The sequence below is a fragment of the Epargyreus clarus genome, unplaced genomic scaffold (genome assembly GCF_041222505.1).
Source record: "Epargyreus clarus isolate Ecla_fem2 unplaced genomic scaffold, WU_Ecla_fem_2.2 ptg000014l, whole genome shotgun sequence".
Taxonomy (NCBI): Eukaryota; Metazoa; Arthropoda; class Insecta; order Lepidoptera; family Hesperiidae; genus Epargyreus; species Epargyreus clarus.
Window position 1 is genome coordinate 7,672,656 of NW_027332222.1, and position 15,584 is coordinate 7,688,239.

Sequence of the window (15,584 nt, forward strand, 5' to 3'; positions counted from 1 at the left end):
AATATGCTTAAGCATCTTATAAATTCACCGACTCTCTTCTTGCCTAAGCTAGGCAACGCGTGCCAGTAACTCTCTGGTTTCCTTCATTATCACACGCACCCTTCTAAAACGTGCAGGAAGGGCCCCAATTTACCTTTAAATAGGGTATTATCTCCAAAGGTGGTTTTAGGTGCCATGTTCTTACGAGATTCTTGCTCTCTAGCAACAGAAGGGTCTCGAGAAGGGTACCTTATAACGTTATATCTAAAATATTTATAGACAAATTTGCATACAGGGCCTGTGCTTACAGATTATTCAAATTTCAAATAGAAATACTGAAGCATTTCATAAACATAGTGTAGAACAACGTAAAGATTTGTATGGGTACGTAAATTATTTTGTTAACTCTGCAGGAACTATTTATTGATTAATAAGTCTTATATATAAAATTCTCGTCTCACAATGTTAGTTCCCGTACTCTTCCGAAACGGCTTTACCGATTTTCACCAAATTTTATATGCATATTCATAGGTAGAAGCGCTATGACATGGGGTTCTTCAAAAAAAAAGGTGTAAAAAGAGCTTTCCTCCAAAGCCGGCGATGCACTGGCGACTCCTCTGGTGTTGCAAATGTCCATAGGCGACGGTGACTACTTTCCATCAGGTAGCCCACCTACCTCATCGTTTAGGTATAATTATAAAAAAAAAGGTCTGAGAATCATATAAGTGATAAGGGTTGTTCACCCTTAACATTTTTTTTTTTTATATGGCAACACAACGTTTGCCGGGTCAGCTAGTATAATACAAATTAGTAGTAGCCTCTCTCTCCGCCGTGCATAATCTGCAATAAGGAGCTTATTTCCAATAGTTACGGAGGAATTAAATTTTACGTTCGCCTTTCCTCTTTAAATAGAACCAATAAAATGCGGCCATCTGTACACATAGAGAAGGTGTACTCATATTAATAAATTAATTAATAACCACTTAAAATTAATAAAAACCTAAAAAACACGCTTTTAAGATAAAATCAAGCAAAAAGTAGGAAAGTATTCTATTTCATTCTTTCATACATGCAGGGTAAGATAAGGATGTATGTTGATCTCTTTCTACTGAAAAACGGAGTTACTCACTGACAAACATACAAGTGAAGCTAATATAAAGCGTGTAAAAATCAGCCTTTCCGGTGTAGGTTAAATGAAAAAATAATATTAAAATTCTTCAAATCAAAGGACAAAGCTATCTGTCTGTATTAAATCTTAAAGCCTATCCGTAGCCAAAAACACTTTAAGTTCAATGTCATAGTGTGGGTTCGGCAGGCTGCGGCGGAAGTTGAATTTGCTGCCCTCTACTAGAAAATTACAATGAAAAAAGGTCTTTCTATAATAACAAATGTAAACAATGCAGCCTCTGAAATAAGTCAAAAAACGGCCCTCCTCTAAAGAGACGAAATGCTGTGTTTAAATATAGGACAGGAGAAGAAACGCTTATCATAATAAATATAGTTTAAAAAACTAAAAAACACGCTTTTATGATAAAATCAACTAAAAAGAATAAAATAATTTTCAATCTAGGAATCAATTAAGGAACAGTAAATAGTATAATTGTGAAAAAGCGTGGGGTGCTCTATTTATCAGTTTTCGAAAAGCGCTCCTGTTAATCTTGAGGATGTTGATAAGGAAAATGGTACAAAATTATTAAAATCGTGTTTTGTCAGCGGTTTTAGATAATTCTTCAAAATTTTGAATTAAACTGAACGTTCAAAGTGGATAGAAATCGGGTTCAAAGATTCCGTAACCCAAGCTAATGAAAGCGAGTTAAAAAGATACAAATTAAAGTCTGTAACAGTAAGTCTGCATTGCTGACTTTGGCTTTCATTGTAACCGTTCGCCACAATTATATTTCATTGTGTTACGTAAAAGTGACTAAGCATCGTCAGTGTACGAACAAAGGAAGAGGATTCTGTGTAGAAATATATTGTGAGAACCTTTTAAGGAATGTTTGTAGAAGCTGGCGAGTACACGTATCCACTCAGCAATTATTTTGACCTTTTGTAATACTTGTATCACTAAGTCTTATGAGTAGTTACGTTAGAAATGTAAGTTAAAAGTTTATAGCTTTATACACGTGGATTTGAGTAAAGTTCACTTGTAGAAAAACACCAATTAATAAATAGACACATTGTTATACCACCTTTTTATTGGATATTCCTACCTGAAGTCAGCTTAATTCAATTTAGTAACTAGATAATATGCATATGACGAAGTCTCGTTGGTTTAATTATGAGTAACATTTAATTCCTTGACCTTATTCTTATACAAAATATTTGTTATCATAATTTACTCGTAATTTGATTTAGGTGCTTACTTATGTTCCCGTTTAATTGTTATAAAACACGTATAAATACCCTTCTTATCCTTAAACCCGGATTTAAAAGTAGTTGGCGTTACTTTTATTTTATTTAATCTTTTATTTTGGATTTATTATTCAATAGTCAGATTAGAAAGAAATCTGATCCTTTTTGCCTTTATTTCTAAATTTACCAACCCACTTCTATGTGACTTTGTAATACGCGCTTACAAAGCACGTGTAAGCTCCACGATATTGGCTTTGAACTCGGGACCACATTAATTAGGATTGGACCAACGTTCACTTAGTCGGCGACCTAATATATCAAAATAAGCCGCTGTTTGCCTCAAGAGCAACGGAGAGCGATAGTTCAATGGGCTCTGAAATCCGGTAGATTTTTCCTCAAACGGACAAAAGGGCCGAGATTTCAAGCGTAATTTTGATCATTGTTCTTATAATGCATTAAATGGAACTTTCTTTCTACTCTTTTATTAACACGCTTTTATTAGCTTGGATTGTATGTATGTATGTACGTAACAGAGTAACGGAATCTTTGAACCCGATTTCTATCCACTTTGAACGTTCTGTTTAATTCAAAATTTAGAAAAGTTACCAAAAACCACACGATTTTAATAATTTTGTACCATTGTCCTTACCAAAATCAGGATAAACGATGTTCGGGGCGAGATTGTTCGAGCGCCTTAGAGAAAGTTCATCGCAAAGTTACTAGATTGATACTTTTAGTATACTATATACTATTTACTGTTCCTTAATTGATTCCTAGATTGAAAATTATTTTCTTCTTTTTAGTTGATTTTATCATAAAAGCGTGTTTTTTTAGTTTTTAGAACTATATTTATTGTTTTCATCGAAGGAAAGAACATAGGTACTAGCCTATGGTTCAATATGAGAACCATTGCCAGACCGATTTCTAACGAGATAGAATTCTAATTTATCAGTGACAAAGTGTACAGTCCGCCCCATAAATAGATAGCGTTCATAAGTAGCCAAACACAACTAGCACTATAATTAGATAGACGCCGTAAAGTTTCAAAAGTAGATGAACACTAGGGTGTTAAAAGTATCTGAAAAGTGACATATCATATTAGTGACGTTAGCCATTTTGCACATACGGTTTCCAGCTACTTTTGACGAATTACTATTTATCTAATTTTGAAGTTTTACGATGTTCATCTTATTATGATTCGAGGGGTGTTTGGCTACTTAGGAATGTTTGGATGTAAAGGTATATTTGAAATTTTACTCGTAATCTGCTCATCTACTAATGAAGCTGACTGTACAAGCTGACTTAGATATTAGAACTATCTTATTGATCAAAAGTAGCAACACATCTGTTATTATCTTCAGATAGAACTCTTCTATATGAAATTGCCCTTACGTCGACTTTATGCTTCAATCGTATAGAATATATATTTTCCTTGTATTCCGTATATTGAATGAAACAAAGTTGTCTTGACAATGTATAAGATAGGATGCGATGTCGCAAGCTATTTTATTTGTCAGATACTTTAAGCTCACACCCTGAGCGACGTCGTTAAACTTGATGGTAGGAGAGATTACTTTACGTGACACCTTTTTATTATGACCTTACAATATATTCATCAAAAAGTCTCGTGAATGTCGCTCCATTGTTTTTACTAAAGCAAAGAAGAGGAAGTAACTGATATTATGGTAGTCTAGTGAAATATTATGCCTTTGGAAATTTGAGGAATCACTAAAGGTTGACAATCCCTTCATGTTGTTTGTGAAGAAAAGTTTTATGGAAAGCTTGGCATGACCAAGTGCAAGAGGAAAGTAACATTTTTTTTTATAATATAAGAGTAGCAGACGAGCATGCAATCCACCTGATGGTAAGTGGCTACTGCTAGCCATGGACATCTGTAATCAACCCCAGATAGGATTAGATATTCCTACCTGAGGTCGGCCACAGATGCGCCGCTACCCCTGAGGACTAAGCTGGAACGCCTCGGAAAAGTCTGTCTCCCTTACTACACCCTTCCAACCGGACCACGGCAGCGCCTAACACTGCTGTTATTAGGTAGAAATAGGTGTGGCGGTGGTGCCGCCGGAGTCGAACCACAAAGGGTTCTACCACCTTCATACGACAAACAAAGACTAATAACGACAGTCATGTCGATGACCATCGTCAACGGTCACTAATGGCATGCGGAGTTTGTCACTGATAACTGATGGAGATAATATACGACCGTCGCTGAATGCCTGAAGGTAAAACCCTTTGTGGGTTGACTCCGGCGACACCATACTACTTACCACACCTACTTCTGCTCTATAACAGCAGTATTAAGTGCTGCCGCGTCCTGGTTTGAAGGATGTGGTAAAGGAGACATACTATTCCGAGGCATACCAGCTTAGTCCTCAGGTAGGAATCCAATCTTACTTGGGGTTGATTACAGATGTCCATGCAGCAGTAGCAACTTACCATCAGGTGGACTGCATGCTCGTCTGATACGCCTATATGCCATCGCCATTGGCCTTGTGGTGGATGACTGTGAGCCATTACTTCCGTTGATGATCCTTCTTAAGCACTGTAGACAGGCAGACCACTTTTAAATTAGACTTTTATCACATTCAGGCTGTCGTTTTATTTGTTTACTGTCTCGGCTCTGAAATTTGTTATGCTTGTGAAAATTGTTATTTTACTTTAAGTGGTTCTAGGAAGATGCTGCCATTTGTCCCTTGCGGAACAACTGCAAAATTGTAATACTTTCCTGTTCCGTTCTTCTGTACATATTTTATGTAAAGTGTTCAAGTTAATATTAATTCTTTTCTTAACTTTTTAGTTGTAACATATAGGGCTAATTCTTTCGTGGTCATTTATTCCATGACTTACAAGACCTGAATATCATGCTCCGTAATACGACGTTCCAACTTAGTCTCTAAAGATATCTAGATTTCTATTCGTCTGGTCAATTTTTTGGGACCTCTTGCCTATGGGTAATAAATACTTATGATTAGCTGTATTTTTTTCTATTTTCACAAAAATATACCTATTAGTCCATTTCTCATTCGAAGTTGACTACTACATTTTTTTTTATATTATAGGAGTAGCAGACGAGCATGCAGTCCACCTGATGGTAAGTGGCTACTGCCGCCCAAGGATATCTGTAATCAACCCCAGATAGGATTAGATATGCCTACCTGAGGTCAGCCACAGATGCGCTGCTACCCCTAGAGGACTAAGCTGGAACGCCTCAGACAAGTCTGTCTCCCTTACCACACCCTTCAAACCGGAACACAGCAGAGCCTAACACTATTGTTATTAGGTAGAAATAGGTGTGGCGGTGGTGCCGCCGGAGTCGAACCACAAAGGGTTCTACCATCTACATAGACGTATCCTACCCCTGACTTTGGTCCTTACTGACTGGATCCTTAACAAAACAAGATTTTTTTATAAGATTATAGTAATAAATTAATGTACAGTTCACCTGATGGTAAGTGACTATAGGAAAAGTGTTACCACCATAAAACCTGTTTTAGTTTAGTTTAGTTTCCTTAGAACTCAGGAGTCTAAGGACTAAGGTGGCCACTTCACATACCTATAGCCGAAAATAAACGTTACATTTACAATTTTAAACATCAATTTAAAACTGTAGAATCCCGACGAATATTCTACTTAGTGTATGAAATAGAATAAATTGGTCGCGTTTTAAGTCGGCTTACATAGAGCACCGCTAAGATCAATCGGTTTACGTGTACCTTTACTGAGTTATAAAATAGGAAATCCCAAGAGATTTGCTACACAAAGTAGGCACTTTCTTTATTTTGTTGTATAAGCAAAAGCTCTAAAAAGGCATCCTGAAGCACACTCGAGTCGAGCGCTTTTCAGTCGAGTGTCTATAGGTAGCGCTTTGTAAATCGATTTTGGTTTATTTTTGTTATTTACTTACTTATTTATATGGCTAATGTAATTTTTATGATTTTCCTGTCTTAAGGCTGTTTTGTAAAATTAACTTTTCCAAGAGCTTTTTAACACAGAAACGAAAAATATATAATACATCAACTTGAATGTTGCGTTTTCCATCGTATCACATAGGTATATCTATAGAAATATAAAAACTATGAATTAATTAAGTGTGGTTGAACTATTGTCACTTATTTCCCATGCAGAGAGTCCCGGGTTTGAACCCCGGCGAGGCAAACTAACCTTTGAATTTAGAGTTCCGTGGATGTTTGTGCCAATGCATGTCGATGGAGCCGATAAATAAAAATCCTTTAAAAATATTTACCATGTTATAAGACGCGGATACCTAATTACATTTTTCAACCGTAGAATTCGCCAAACAAGGTAAATTTATTACATGTCTGCTACAGTGGGATTTAATAACAAACTGCGCAGACTCTCCGCTCTATAGGCAGGTAACTTTGCCGGAGGTCGACATTTTCCGCCCATAAATAGGCAGATAATTGCAGGAAAGATACCGTTTATTTATACCGCCGACATTCTAGCATGTATAGGTTATCAAGGGGATACTCGTTTACAACTTTATGAGTAGACCGCTGTCTGTGTTGTCGCAAATATTTTCTATATTGCGGGATATTTTTTTCATTCATAAACAAATACAGGTCTGTGCTCATACTCATATCTGAAGCGCGCATAGACGCGCCTTGTGTACTTTTATCGGAATAGACGCAAGCGACGCGCATTCGTGTAGATGTCAATCGGTCTACAAAGTTAAGAAATGTCTAAGCGTGATCTGAAGTTAGATGGGTGACTACTGTGTTGCAGTTTCCTATTTCTACCTAATAACAGCAGTGTTAGGCGCTGCTGTGTTCCGTTTTGAACGGTGTGGTAAGGGAGACAGACTTTTCCGAGGCGTTCCAGCTTAGTCCTCAGGGGTAGCGGTGCATCTGTGGCCGACCTCCGGTAGGAATATCTTATCCTTTCTGGGGTTGATTACAGATGTCCATGGGCGGCAGGAGCCACTTACCATCAGGTGGACTGCATGCTCGTCTGCTACTCCTATATTATAAAAAAAAAGTGTGTGAAAGATCGTTAAGTCATCAGTTCAGATTGTTACCATTGGGTAAGAAATCGTTAAATCTTGTCAGAGGCCTGATTTGTTTATCCGATACTGGTTGGCTATTAACTTGCACCCTTCTACAGCCCTCACTGCAGCAGTGTGACGGAGTACGCCCCAAACTTTCTTCAGTTGTGATAAGAGATTTCTGCCCAGAAGTGGGAAAAAAGAAGCTTGCAGTGAAAGGGTTTTACGTCTTTAATCCATAAGTCCTAATTAAGATTTATGACGATACTTATCACCTCTCTACACTCATTGTCTCGAAATGGTCTATGCTAATTAAGGCATCCTTTATCATCCATCTTTGAGCTTCTATCATTAATCTTAATGCGTTAAAATAAAATTATCGATTCTTAGAAATAATCTTAGAAATCGAAATACCCTATAGGTTTAAAAATATTTTTGGGTTTTGTCGTATTTTTACTACTCGACTCGTAGTAGACAGTTTTCCTCTCCATGTCTTGTTTAGTTTTTTTATAACTAAATGTCTTTTCCGTTTTGACACATTTATGTCCTGGTTTGTGTCCTGGACGCTGTGACTATTTGTAGGTCCTTGGCACCTTTTTTTAAACGCGGAGAAATTCTCACGGGTGACCTTTTGCTCAGGGGAAGCGGTATGTCGGATTCTTACCAATCGGTTCAGTGCCTGGTCACGAGAGAGCATTAGCATTACATTTGCGACCCGGCAACTTACTGGAGTTCAGGTCCCCGGCAGCTTTTTTTTGTTTACAAGGGGCACAAAACCCCCCCCCCCCCCCTCCCGGCGGTTGTCCTAGATACTTGTAAGAGAATACTGGGATCTGCGGCGGAACACAACCGGAGTCTTCCAAGCGCGACGCCCCGATCGAGCTCTGCCCTGGAGGAGCAGTTTTCGCTTCTCCCATACCATCTCGTGTTTACGACGGGATGTGACCACACGTACACCGTCTTGCCTGGGGTCGCTTGCTGGAAGGTTTGATCTCCCACTTTTGCCGTTCGCAATCCTGGACGCCCCCTTTTAGTCACCTCTCACGACGGGCAGGGGATCCCGTAGCCCTATTCTAGTTTCGGGACTACAGGGACAGGCACCTAATACAAATATTGTGAATATACAGAACTATCTGTGTGATTTTTTGATTAATAATCTACTTAGAATGAGTTGTTCTTGTTTTATTTTCATTATATCAAAAATGTTCATAATAAGGCATACATGGCTATGTCATGTTATGATGCAGCTCGCAAACTATGACATTGTTGTTCAATTAATTAACGAGGTAATAGTTTCATGAATTTGAACACTTTAGCGACGGGGAGTGTTCACATTTCCTTTACAAAGTTCAGGTACTTCCAGGGTGGAGTATACTAAGGGAGGAAAGCGCTGTTGTGTTCAATATGTTGTTATTATAGTAATAATCATCAACAACCCATTACTGTCCCATTGCTGGGCACGGGTCTCATCTCAGAATGAGAAGGTGAAGAATGAGATTTACAACGATATGAAGTTTTTTTTAAGATTTCACATGTTTGCTGGTTTCCTTACGATGTTTTCCTTCACCGTTTAAGCACGTCATCGTTAATTTCTAATACGCATAACTTTGAAAAATCAGGTGCTTCCCTGGGACTTGAACCTCGGACCTCTCGATGAAGAGGCCGAGTTTCTTAACCACTAAGCTATCAATGCAATAGCTATAGTAATAGTAATAAATACAATTCTTGACATTTAAACATACAATGTACTTATTCGAGGCCTTTCAATTTAGTCCTCAGGGGTAGCAGCGCATCTGTAACAACTATTGTCTAGGGTTGATTATAGATATCCACGTGCAACAGGCGGGTTGAACAGGGTGGACTGCATCCTCGCTTGCTACTGCTTTATTATAAAAGATATTCTACATTTTAAACCGTTCTCGAAGTAGTTCGATACTATGTTTCAGGAGGGAAAAATGATATTTTTTGTGTGTATGAAGATGTTTACAAAATCGTCATCGTTAATAATGCTCTGGGTATCCAGTGTTCTTTTTTAAGTGGAATTTCATTTTTTTTTATTAATTAGCTTCTATGGTTGTTTAGAAGTTTTTTGAGCAATTAAAATGTTTTTATTTCTAACGACAAAAACGTTTTAAAATTAATTAGTTTATATGGTTGTTCACAAGTTTTTAAGCAATTAAAATGTTTTTATTCCTAACGACGGGAATGGTTATGCCAAATGAAAAGCTAGGAATACAAAACGAAGTTGACTTATTAAGTCAGTTTTAAACGGAATACTATGGTATTTCTGATCTTAGCACACAAGTCTGGCGAATATTAAACTGTTATCGCCTAACAACGGATTCAATTAACATTTTGATACGTCGCGGATCAAACTTCACTTCTTGTACTTTTTGTCGCGAACTAGTTGGGAATCGATTTAAATTTTTAATGGGACTATATTTCCATTTAAGGTGACAAATGTAGGAAAGTTGAACTATAAAGTTTGTATATCTTTCTCTGCTATCTGTGTTGCTTATATTTGCTCAGGTATTCTGGTGTAAAGTAGTTGTTGTAGATTATTATAACGTAAAGTTTCGGAGTAACGGACGGACACAAAACTTTGCCACAACAAACATTGGATTGTGTGACTTTATGAATAAGAGACAGTGAGTTATTTTTATAAATATATTCTGTTTATATGTTATTATAAAGATACGATATAACGATAAAAATTTAAATGCAATAGTTGGTACATGTTAAAAACTGGCTTTGCTTTTAAATATGGCTTAGCCAAGCGAAACCTCATTTTTGCTGTGTGTTTTATGAAATAAATCTAAATTGAATGCTGTAACTACCTAGATAGTCTTTGTGGAAGATAAAGCTGTTTTTGAACTATGTACATTATTAAAAATAAAATAATATAATCTATCGCAATTGAGAATTAATTTTTATTAGATTTAACTTTCGGCCATATTTCGACCAGTGCGACAGGCAACAAGGACTGGTGTAGTATGTTTTATTAAACTGTTATTTAAGTTTATATTCATTATTCTATTTATGGCAAATTCATCATTTGAAAGATTATTCACCAAAACAAAAAGAGAAAGAGAACATTATTACATAACGATATCGTTTACGTTATTTATAAGAACAATCGAACGGATCATTATCTTTTAATGCCTATATCCCATGGGCTTTAATATTCCGTAGAACGGTAATCTTTATGCGTATGAATATACATTAAAATGAAGTATATTTTAAACTTGATAATGTTGCCATGAAACTGTGGAGGTGTTTGAATGTCTAGCACCATTTCGTTTAATGACAACCATTCAAATTCACGTTTGCATACTTGAAGGTACACTGTGTTATTATGCTTTAATGTTTATGATACTTAATCAAAATGGCGGCGTTAAAGTTAGTTACTTCTTAAAATGGTTTAGACTTTGTTTTATTTTAAATTGTGTAATATTTCTAACGTACTCATTAGGGCCATACTAGGATACCATTTGCCGTGGGTGTTATAAAAGTATAAATAACCATCATGCGAAAAAAACTTTTCTATTTCTAGTGATAAGGTCACTTCTTGTAAAGTTATCAACGTCGCCTATGAAATTAGCATAATTTGTAGTTTTGTGGAAGTTGTTAAATATACAACAGAAGTAGTAGTTATTATATATATAGTGTGTATTACATATATAGTGAAATCTTTCGGTAAAAACATGAATTGTTACATGTAATTTTTCTTAATTGGAAATTACCTTCGTATCTCGTGTCGTGTCGTGTCTCGTGTCGTATAAGTATATTCATTTAAATTTAAAAGATTTAAGTAGAATAAAGAACATTACTATCAACACAATCTACATGAATTCCAGTTAATACGATCTCCAAAATGCTTGAAAAGTGTATAATTAAATTAGTAGCTGGAATCCGTACTCCGCCGCCGGTTCACCTGATTCTTTCCCGATAAATACGTTACTATGTAGATTTAATTTATATCTTCGACGTATTCGTTTAATGACTTTTAATGTATTAAATACTGAATCTTTTTTGTTGATATTTTGTCAATGATTATTTCTGGGAACATTTGGTATTTTGTAGAAAATTGTATGACGCGGCATATAAAAAACGCCGATTCTTTTTGGAAGTTATAAGTTCAAGTATCTAATACTACCTTCTTAATTTTAATGTAAGATTGTACGGGGAGGATCGTAATCAAACCATCTCGAATGCTTAATCGATACTGATTTATTAATATTTTGGAGACACAAGTTATAGGTGCAATACATTAGGTTTAAATATTAATTGGACACTACATTAACAAGGGGAATCTTCAAAAGGGTAGAACCTCCCGATGGCTGTGTATCGGCAACGGACCGCAACCAGGTTCCATCGAGTGTTGTGCCCCCTTTTTTTTTCGTGGGGAAACCCTTCATTGGTTCCTCTCAGCTGCGGGGGTAGCGGAGAGGATATGCCGGACTTCTACCGGGTAAAACCCCACGGTGTTCCTCTGGACGCCTTTTTTCGGGACCACCGGTACGTTAATAGCACTCGTTGTGCCCCTGACCGACTCTGCTCATGTGGAGCGGTTTACGCTTCTCCTTTTCAGTTAGGTGATTACGTCTTTACACATACACATACATACACATTGTCATCCTCCTGGAGATTGCTGGCTGGGGTTCTAACTTACACTTTTACCGCCATCAACCCCAGATGCCTCCTTCTAATCTAGTTCTAGTTTCTTACGAAAGGGAGATTCCGTAGCTCTATTCTGATTCCGAATCTACAAGGACGATCTAGCACTATCTGTTTCAATATTAAACATACTTATATCACACCTTCTATAATAGATCTTAGGTGTACTGATGTATTTACAATATATATCCGATCTGAGATAGGACAGGAATTACATTAAATGTATTTCATAAAGGGCTCTATATACAGCTTTATAACTTTTGAAAGGGAAATCAAAAGTTTCCTTATTATATACTCAAGTAAATGTCAGTTCTCTTACATTTTTATCTTCAGTTATATGGAGGAATGAATGGGAGAATGGAATGGCTTGCAATATCTTTATGATTGCAATTTTAAAGTGGTAATAAAACGTAGCCTGAGAATGTAATTACAAGAGGAATTTCTATTATGTGGAGTCTTCTTGGAAGTTCATACACCACAAACTTTTATTTGTATTTAGTTTGAGATCTGCGAATTCAGAAAATATCGTATAAGTGGTAGATGTTCTTATTATAATGTACTATGTGGAGCATTCTTAATAAGATATTATTAAGAATCTTCATTAACCTATTACTGTACCACTGCTGGGCACGGGTGTCCTCTTAAAGTGAGAAGGATTACTCCATACGCCCACCGCGCTGGCCAAGTGAGAATTGGTAGACTTCACATACCTTTGAAAACTTTTTTAAAGTAATCTCTGATATATAGGTTTCCGCACGATGTTTTCCTTCACCGTTTGAGCAAGTGATCCTTAATTTCTAATATGCACATATCCTTAAAAATCAGAGGTGCCTGGATCAAATGACCTGGGATTCGAACCTCGGACCCCTCGATCAGGCTGAGCTTCTTAACCACTGCTTGGTAATATAACTTAGGTTAACTGTAGACAGTCATAATAAAGATATAATTGAAGTGACACGATTTTTAATATATAAGAGCGTGCAAGATCATTACATTGACTTTTAGGTGTAATAACAGATTTCAGTGGGTCAGCTAGGAAATAAAGCATGACGAAGTGCTAAGGGGTTATTCTAAACATATCAGCAATTGAATTGATGATGTTGTTCATATTATTATGAACGACATTATCAATATATAGACGTACTACGAAAATTTTTAAATTGGATTGTCTTGTTTTAAGTTATTTTGGTTTGCTTTTTGACCGACTTCAAAAAAACAAAAGGTCATACGTTTGCCCTTAATTTATTTTTAAGTTGCTATACTTAACTAAAATGTACTGTACACGTTAATAAATTATCTTGGGCCTAATTGCAACCACAAGTACGTAGATAAACGTGGACCAAACCTCGTCCTGTAAAGGGAAACCCTTTAATTTTAAACATAACTTTTAAAATCCGCCTCTAAGCATTCTCCGCACCGCTCAGTATGTCGTTAATACGGATACCTGGAAAACAAAATGGTTAGCCGCGTTCATTATGAAGTTTTATTTTGTTTCAGTTAGCCTTTATGCGTATAAAATATGGGGGTTTCGTTAATTCCTTTTCGTGTTAAATATTGACTGAAAGATTAAAGATTATGCGGTTTTTAAATTGTTTATTTAAAGAGGCAATGATTTAAAAATAAACCCGTCTACGGCAGCTCAATCACGTTTATTTCTTTCGTATTATAGTAGTGTCGTATTGCTGCCTTCTGTACCCTTAGTATGAGTTTTTACGTTTTGACAAATATGACTGTTTTGGTATTTGTTTACGTATTTTCCCATACAAATTCCAATCAGCGCCACTAGCGGATTGTATCAGAACTATAGTGTCAGTAACGTAACATTAAATGTCTAAATTGACAAAATGGCGCTGTATGTTTTGTCTCTCTTTTTTGCGAACATGTGAGGCAGACAAAAATACTAGTGTACTTACTTATTGTTACATTTACTCAGTCTACTGAAGCAAACGGAACAGAATAATTTATTGAGTAAACGTAACGTAAAATTGTGGGATGTTTTGAAAACTCATGGTAAGGGTACTGGTTTGAAGGATGTGGTAAGGGAAACACTTACAAGAGACGTTCTCACTTAGTTCGCAGAGGTAGCGATGCATTTCTGACCGACCGCAGCTAGCAACCCTATTTGCGGTTGGTTATAGATATCTATGGCCACGGTTACCACTTATGTTCACGTCAATGCTTCATATTTTTCTATACATTACTTTGAGTAATCCTTTTCTGGACGGTTGTGTTGGCTGTTGTGATGTGGTGTGTGATGCGGATGTACCTACGTAACTATACTGTAAATTCTTTTTTCTGCCAAGTTACACATCCTGCCTGCCTGTTTGTCTTACACATTAGATGTAAACTCAATTGGTTCTTTCCCTGAAAAGTAACCCCGTAAATAAAAACCCGTAATTAGTATATAGGAATGTAGTTGAATGTTTGTTCTTTTTTTTAATGTACGTGACAAATAGTATGTTTTTTTAATTGGTTAAAAATAATCCGTGTCATTATGAAATGTTATTGAATTTAAGTTATAATTCAAATAACGAGGTAAAAAAACAATTTTATAATGTTAATTTTATTATATTGCATGGATCGTGGTCACGGTCACGAAACAGTTTCGCCGTAACCACGATCCATGCAACTAGGTCGAAATATCGGCAATAAAAAACGCATATCGTGAGTACCGGTTACATAATAAAATGTCTCAATTACACGATAATTTTAGTCTAAAATCATATATTAAATAAACAATTACGTTTAATAATAGTTTAGATGGCAAAATATCGGTATAGTAATAGTTAAATGCGAGTTTATTACACCGGCTTACATGTGCCGATTTGCGGTGCGGGATAAGCTTGTTGCGGCCTGTCCTACCCTGTTATCAGTGTTCGCAGATTGGCTTGGTTGTTAGTTATACGGTAAACCGTCGATATACAGGAGAATTTATCATCTACACTAATATTATAAAGAAGAAAACTTTGTTTGTTTGTTTGTTTGGTTGTAATGAATAGGCTCAAAAACTACTACACCGATTTTAATAATTCTATCACCATTCAAAAGCTACATTATCCACGATTAACATAGGCTATATTTTATATGAAGTATATTTGATTAATAGATCTTGAGGCGGTACAAAGTTTGCCGGGTCAGCTAGTTGGTAATAAACAGACTAATATTTTTGACGAATTTATACATTTTAATACGTACGGCGAAACCACGGTGAGTCGCTACTGATCCAACACACTAAACAAACATTTGTAGGTAATGTTTATTCAGTTTTAATCTATACAATGTTTTACCAAAGATCAACATTTGATAATTTCTTAATACTTTAACATAATTTGGTAATTTCGACGTTTAGTAAGGAAACATTAGGATAGATTGATTATGAATAACGGGCGCTACATTAATATATAACAATGGTTACTGTTACACGAGATTAATCAAGAGACTTGTACGTGCTGTCAATTGTGTATCGTTAAAAATAATATTACATATTATGTAATAGAGCCTTCAATTGACATTTTTTTATTTTTCAACTGATTTTAATATATCGGTGTCGGTGGAT

General features: G+C 36.1%; 1 protein-coding gene across 5 annotated transcripts in view; it reads left to right on the top strand.

Annotated features, from left to right (window-relative positions):
• LOC140747400 (cyclic nucleotide-gated channel alpha-3) overlaps positions 1–15,584 on the top strand; it is a 155,037-nt gene that overhangs the window by 97,622 nt on the left and 41,831 nt on the right. The window lies entirely within an intron of this gene.